The following is an 8698-nucleotide window of genomic DNA, read 5'->3' as shown; positions in this document are numbered from 1 at the left end:
TAGTATATACGGCTCAACGTGAAATCACGCACCTGATGGCATTTACCGCTAATTACAGAACCGGCTTTACTGACAAAACGCGCAAGCATTGCATCCCTAGTAGTGACAATTTGAGATACTTTTGAAGCTAGCTCACAGATGCTAATCAGCACATAAAAACTAAATGCTATGGAATAACTCCCAAAAAAGTGTTTAATTATAGAAAAATGGTGTTTGGTAGTGACATTCTTTTAAGTTACACACAGATTTTTCCGACTTTTAAACACATTTACCTCAAAATGAAAGGGTTTATCTACTCACACCTTGCTGCTACGAGAGAGAGTTACACACAAATATTTCCTGATTATAAATGTAGGGGTGTAGTTTAAATCAGTCTCAATGGACTAAAACATACACTGTTTCAGTAGTGACATGAAAATGCAAGACATTTTTTAACATAGTTTAATCATTTACAAAGAAATACTAAAATGGAATAAAAAGCAAAGAAAAAAAAAAATCCATAAGTTGAAATTTAGGGGTTAGGGTTCGGGACCTCCGAATTGAAAGTACCCACTAAACTATGAGTTTGTATATATTAAGCTTACTGATATTTTAAATATTCTTGAGGGTTTCAATAGATAATAAAAGGATCTTAGTAAACATCTAAGTTTTGAATACTCAAATGCTTTTTAAATGTTTTTTGGTTGTGGGACAGCAGTTTGCACCAATTCTGTAGAATCGCCCTTATATAGAAGAGGAAGGGTCCAAGAATTGATCCCTGAGGAACCCCAGTGACCAGTTGATGTGCTATAGATACCTCCCCTCCCCAGACCATCCTGAAAGAGCTACCTGTAAGACATTATTCAAACCAGCGAAGATGCTGATCCTGGCTAAAATTCATCCATTCACAAAAATGTCCTAAATTCACAGGTTTAAAGGGGTCATCGGATGCCCATTTTCCAAAAGTTCATATGATTCTTTAGGGTCTCAATGAAAAGTCTATAATATACTTTGGTTAAAAATTCTCAATAGTAGTGTAATAAAACACCCTTTTACTTTGTCAAAATCAGCTCTGCAAAAAAATCATTTTAATGCATGGTCCTTTAAATGCAAATGAGCTCTGCTCGCCCCGCCCCTCTCTGATGTGAGATTATGAGACGTAATGTTTACTTTAGCCTCATTTAGCTGCATTTAGCCGCGTTTTAACGGCGAAACTTGCTAACTAGCACATTATTAAGAAAGGCCGTTTGCAAAGATGCATAAAAAACCCTTATACTCACTTCTGCTGTGGGTAAAGCTACATCAGGAATGATTCGCACAAACTAGACGCATATGTAGATCGGGATCGGCGCTTTGCGTCTTCAGCGGCTCAGATGTCGGGAGTAAATGACGACTGATATGTTCATTAAACATCCAACAACAGAACACCTCAATCGCTCAATCGGAGACATTCTTGTCTTTCCCTGCACCTGAGTCGACACAATGGTGATTATAGTCGGACTGTTTGATCTCGTTGAGGGCGGGTCTAAGGTAAGACACTCATGTCAATCAACTATCATGGGAGCGGCCTCTGTTGGTGTACCGTCACACCGAGAAAAAGCTGAGAATGACCTGATTTTAAAAAGGGGATATTACTTTTAAAGATGAAACAAATACCACTGGATGGATTATTATCATTGTAGGGTGGTTGTGTACACAAACTGCCAACACACATTAATGTTCAAACAACATAAAAAAGTGAGTTTTGCATCCGATGACCCCTTTAAAATACGGGTTCTTCTGCTTTAATAATTGATTGATTCCATTCAAACTAGCTTAAAGATATTTTAAATGTGCTCTCTAAGAATGTCACTTTAAGTAATCAAGTGTCCAAAAACGTAATAAATAAAGTTTTAGAAAAAGTGCTAAGATAAAAATTTTTAGGCCATTAAATTCCAAACAAGGTCACAGTATATATATTACACTACACGGATACACTCAACCTACTAATCTAAAAAAGTCACACAAGATTAGAAGCTCAATCACGTTGAAATGTTAAACTCAACATGTTAGAGTCACAATGCTGACTGGAAAGGGAGAACTAGAAGGGAGTGTGTTTTTTGTATTTATTGTGCAGGGTTTATTTTTGAACACAAGGTGGTGCTGTTAGTGTTAGTCAAAACTAAACAAGTCTGACTGGGTCAGAAACATACTAAACTACTGGGAACCTGCATGTTTATAGTCCTGTGACAATGAATCAGTGTCTAGTGAAACAACACAATATTAAGAATCAAGCGTATGCAAACTTTTGAACAGGGTCATTTTTATAAATTCAACTATTATGTTTGTGTATTAGGCTATATGTAAACCTCTTTTATGTGAAATATCTTATTCAGGTCAGTACTAAATAAACAATAACATGCATTTTGTATGATCTGTCTTATTTTGGTCAAATAATTAACATTTTACAGAATTCTGAAGGGGGGGGGTGTAAACTTTTGACCTCAACTGTAGATAGAGATCAATTTTATAAGGTTAATCTCGTATTAGTAACCGATTTTTCTTCAAATTCTTTAGGACGTAATATTTTGGCAGTGCCTATAAACATTATAAACACCTCTTAATTACATAAACGTTATCCTTTGGCACACCTAAATCTCTCCTAACATAACGAACTTTCATTGTTAAGTCATATAATTACATGATTGGCCTGTTCCTTTTTTATTATGATGTCAGATACATTGTGTGTAGAAACATTTCCAATAAATGCTCCTGTTCACTACGAAGACCGAGAAGCATTCAAATTTGTATGACTCTTGAAAAACTCAGCAAATGAAAATGTCCATGGGGGTGAAATATGCCTTGGAGCAATGCGAAGACCAACATTCACAGAATGAGAAAATATGACCAAAAAAAAAAAACACTAACTCTACCCAAAACTGGCTGAACTCCAAAAATAAGTAGCCAGACAGGAAGATTCATAATGGAAACAGTTTGAAGGACTTACAGAAGCTTAGGCTTACTTAAAAAAAAAAAAAGAATCAATATATCTATCATCCATTTTGTTGTTCATTCTGTGTCATGCTCTGTCTATCTATCTATCTATTTCTATCAATCGTTTAACTGTCGTTATTCAAGAAAACTATTTCTCACACTATAGCTAAACACACTATAACAACAAAAGGCGTAATATATGTTCAGTTATGTACTCATGTTTTATTGTAATTGATTTCGCAATATCGACATTGTATTCTTTGACATTACAGAGTGCTTTGTGTTCAAAAATGTGAACGGTTCTTAGTCAAACACATGATTTTCTTCTGTAACACAACAGTATGTGCTAAAACCAACAGAGGTCAATACATTTTATTTGTACTGTATATGCACATGATCGAGGTCTAAGTTGATGTTTGCACATGCTAACTAAATAGTCTGACTTGCTCAAAGGCCATCTGTTACTCGTAACGCAAGGTCTGGTGATAATTGAAGGTGTGGCAAATGAGCTTATCAGTTGAACACTTCCTCCTGAACACCTATATGACACAAAATTTCCCCGTCACGTTTCATTACGAAATACAATGTGAGACAGAAATAATATTTTGCATGAAGAAAACATGGTAGGTTTTAAAAAGGGTCACCTACAAAAACAGTATTTTATGGCTGATAAGAGATCTGACAAAATCCCACTGTGCTGAAAACATTCTAGATTGTGTTTGGTGGTCCTCTATTTACTGTGACTGGTCTCATGTACTGTCATATCAGGGGTTAGGGAACGCCTTCATACTCTTATTAGGACACTGGGACCCTGAGAACATAGAGACATCATTGTTAACCTCCCACCCCCTTTTGACGATGACTTGTCATCAAACCTGCTCCATTTGAGTTCATGATACGTCAACGTGTCCGCCGTGTTTATCTGGGCAAGGCTGTCTCAAAAAAACAAATGGAGGTAAATGAGAAAGCTTTGTTTTTTCTGGGTAAAAACACGATAACGTTTACATTCATCAGCCAATTTCAGTGGATTGTGGTCTACAGTTATTTAGTTATGCTTGAAAAAATTATACATTTTCGGAAGAAAGCTCACACTTGTCGTTCTTGTTTATTTGTTTTGTTTTTTGGTTAATAGGTTTATTAACAATGTAATATAACTGTGATATACACATGAAATGTGATTTTAATGTGCAATAAAATAAACTAAATAAAAAAGTTTGTCCAGACAAAGTTGAAGTTGGCTTGAGGAAGACGGACCAGAGTTTGAAATTTTAAAGCTGAATCAATAAAGATTTACACAGTAAATATTTACACTTGATTTGAGTACGAGGTAAGTCGCTGTTAGTTTATCATTTTGTCTATGTGGATATTTCCAATACCTGCCACTCTTTTTTTTTTTTCTTTCTTCATTATCGGCCCCCTTTGTGGTTTTTGGAGCATTTCCTTCCCAAAAATACATACCATGTTCTATTGTTATTTTCTTGACAAAAATTGCATGTGTATATTTTAGGGGTGGGCATAGATTAATTTTTTTAATCTAGATTAAATCTTGGAATTAATCTAGATTAATCTAGATTAAAATGGCTAATTTGAATTCTGATGAAGGCATTCAGAATATGTGTGCTACCCAAATAATGACTAAAAGTAAGTCTTTGAGAATGGATCATAAAGCTCATAAAGCTGTTCTATGATAATTTGTTGATGAAAATAAATTATGTTTAATTAGATTTACTTGTGTTTACTAACTAACAATGAAATTATTTTTTCTACCTATTAGATTGTGTTTTTTTAACGTCAACACCTACCCAACCCATTACGTTACACCGTACTTTTATTTTGACAGGTTGCCAGTATGATATGATGCTAGTTTTCTCAAATGAAACGGTAAAAGTGACACTCACAGCAGTTTGGGAGATTGAGTTTATCTGTTCATGTGAGATGAAAATGCCAAAAATTAGCGGGAGCGTCACGTGTGTTTCAGTATGCGTGTAGTAAAAGCTCGTCTCCATCATTCATACATACAGCTAGGCAAACGGAACATAACGGATTCATATTAAAACGGTCTTTTTGCATTTCAGTTTTCACATTCACTAGTCCATATCGCGATTTGAATTAAGTGACAGACCAACATTTGATTTATGAATCCAAAAAACGACGAATTTACGTGGCATTTCGCTACAGTAGATTCGGTTTTTATGAATGGAGGACGACGCGATCCCGTCTGTGTTTTGGCGGAGGAGACTTAAACGCGCGACCATATTCTACAGTCTTCGGTATACATCCGCGTTAAACTCAAGGTGAAAGTCATCATAGCTTGCGTAGTTTAGACCCAGCTCCCAACCCAAATTTGAGAATAGATTAACGGCGATATTTTTTTTATCGCACGATAAACGCCGATAACGGCCCACCACTAGTATATTTATTTATAATGTATCTTTCAGAAGCAAAGACTGTTACACATTAATGTAAACGGTCATATAAAACCATATTTGAAAGTAAATAATTTCAATTTTTTTCACCAAAGTTGTGGCAATATCTGAGACGTCTATTTGACGTCTGCATTTAGATCTGCAAGATGTAGTTTGCTCATCTGCAACACGTCTATCGGACGTTTCCTATCAGATGTCAAATAGACATCTATTAGATGTCTTATGAGATGTTTATGAATTAGAATGTATGTAAAACTGACATCTTACAGACATCTGCCAGACGTTTGTACACATGCTTTCCAGATCAAGAGATCTTTAACAGACATCTTGCAGACGTACGTGTGCTATCTAGGATGTTACTCTTTCTTTATGACACTATGAATTTTTATTATTTACTTAAAAGTAGCCTAAGACATGTTGAGTCATGACTGAGCAAAAAATGCTAATAAATTACAAATACTGTACAACTTTACATATGTTTCCATACACAAAAGTACAAAAGCTGGGGCAGTGCCTTTTGGGAACTAATATGTACACTTTATGTAGTAATATGTACTTTTAGGTACCAATATTGACTCTTTAGGTACAAAAATGTATCTTTTAAAACGGCACTGACTTTTGTAAATCCTAAACTTGTGTATTAGACAGTTTAAGCACAATAAGACATGAAAGAGAACTTAGTTTAGTACTCACATGCCATGTGGCAGCCGCTTTCTGTCAGCTTGCTTCGGTTGTGTGTGCTTGGAAAACCGTATATCAGAAGTTTAAACTGATATGGCTTTAAAACGCATGATTTCAGCACGATAGACACGATAATCAAAACCAAATGATGATTTTTTTAGCAAAGTATCTGAGATATGAGCTGTAAAGTTACAGCAATATTCTGAAAAATGGGGCGGGGAGCAGCAGCTCATTTGCATTTTAAGAGACATTTAAAGAGACAAAAAAAAAGCCCATTTCTGCTTGCACTCAAAATAAGCATTTTCAAAATGATATAATGAATGATCTGTGGGGTGTTTTGAGCTGAAACTTCACAGGAACATTCTGGGGACACCTGAGACTTATATTACGTATTGTAAAAAGGGTCATACATAAGTCAAACATTTTAATTCACATGACTGAATCAACTACATTACTAACCAAATACATTTGTATGAGTAAGGTCAGGTAGAAATGTCTATAGGGATATATGTTTGTTAAGTTTATTATATTTTAGTCATATTCAGTTATTTTAATTTCTATATATTCACTGTATAGGCAAAACAGAACACAATTTTGTTACTATAAACAAAGGTAAAATATTAAGGATGTGTAGAGCCACAGAAGCGTAAAGGACACATAAAACTCTCAAACAAGCGTGAAAACACAACTTAGGTCCTACTTTCTATTTTCAAGGTTAATTAGCCTACTGTTACAAGATACTGCTTCTGAAGCTGTGTTGTTTTACCCTCATTTTTCTCGCTTTGACAATGATTTTGTTTAGCATTTGGAGCTACTGGTAACACAAAACATCTGATATATCCCGCTTAAACACTTAACTAAGTACAAAAGAATCGTTTTGTTCAAAAACTCACAGAACTTCTGTAGAATTTCTGTTTCTTTGTTTTGACAAGTTGGGAAGTGTCCTAGATGCTGTTAAGGTGTGTGGTGGGTGGCAGAGTGACAAATCCGGTTTCCGAATGGGGTGCAGTTTTTTTTTTTTTTCATTTGAAAAGTTAACAGATAAGATCATTCACCTCATCTGCCCTCCACACAAACAGTAGACTTTTTTATTTGCGTAAACGCTTGTTGTTTATCCATACTGTCCAAAGGTTTCTGCATGGAAGTCATTGCTGTTTCTTTCAGTTTATTCAGCATGGATGCATTAAGCTGATCAAAAATGACAGTAAATTTAAAATAAATTTAACTCCACTTTTTTTGTAAATAGGCTCATTCTCCAACTCCCCCCGAGTTAATAAGTTGAGTTTTACCGTTTTGAAATCCATTCAGCCGTTCTCCTGTTCTGTCGATATCACTTTTAGCATAGCTTAGCATAGATCATTGAATCCTATTAGACCAATAGCATCACGTTCAAAAATAACCAACGAGTTTCGATATTTTTCCTATTTAAAACATGACTCTTCTGCAGTTATATTGTGTACTAAAACCGGCGGAAAATGTAAAACTGTGATTTTCTAGGCCGATAAGATTAGGAACAACACTCCCATTCCGGCGTAATAGTCAAGGAAGTTTGCTGCCGTAATATGGCCGAAGCAGGCGCAGTAATATCACGCAGTGCCTGAAATTAGTTCCCAGCTAGGTTAGCATTTGCACATGTGCTGTGTGATATTACAAGATATAACTACAGAAGAGTCAAGTTTTAAATAGGACAAATATCGAAACTCGTTGGTCATTTTTGAACGCGATGCTATCGGTGGTCTAATAGGATTCAATCATCTATGCTAAAAGTGATATCGTCAGAACAGGAGAACTGCTGAATGGATTTCAAAATGGTAAAACTCAACTTATTAACTCGGGGGGAGTTGGAGAATGAGCCTATTTACAAAAAAAGTGGAGTGCCCCTTTAACACTGATAACAATATGTTGTAAATGAGCAGCAAATCAGCATATTAGAATGATTTCTGAAGGATCATGTGACACTGAAGACTAGAGTAATGATGCTGAAAATTCAGCTTTGCATCACAGGAATAAATTACATTTTAAAATACATTTAAATAACATATTTATTTTGAACTGCAAAATTTCACAACATTGATGAAATACAGCTTATGTCAGCATTAGAGAGTTTAAAAAGTGTCTACTCATGTGTCTACAACTTTACGACTATATTTTTATGGCTATAATGGTTTCATTTGTAGATCGGCAGCCACTACTGAAGTGAAGCTACTACCGTGTTTGTGTTCCTTTGATCTGAAGCACCGTGTGTGATTCCCATGGAAGACGAACACGGAATTTAGCAGAACTGGATCAAGGGGCGCTTCCAGCTCCAACTTGCAAATATTTTCCCCCTTGTACCAAAGTCAGGGAAGGTCTGTTTATATTATGTGATCTGCTTTCAGGAGCTTAACATCATTTCTGACATTCCAGAGCCAAACACGCCTGCTGTAGGGGAAATCTCAACCTCAATTACCATTTAAATATTAAGCTACAACTGACAATTCCTAAATATCTATTCAGGAAAAACGACAGGACGACATTGAATTGTTTTCGTTGATGTCCCAGAGCTGGTTTAAGAAGACGTTTGGGCTACTAGTTCAAGGCTACACATGGAGTCCTTTTTCCAGTGTTTTTACATTGCTGCTTATTTGTCCAGTTAAACA

This window comes from Garra rufa, chromosome 1, assembly GCF_049309525.1.
Source record: "Garra rufa chromosome 1, GarRuf1.0, whole genome shotgun sequence".
NCBI lineage: Eukaryota > Metazoa > Chordata > Actinopteri > Cypriniformes > Cyprinidae > Garra > Garra rufa.
This window is presented reverse-complemented; position numbering follows the sequence as displayed.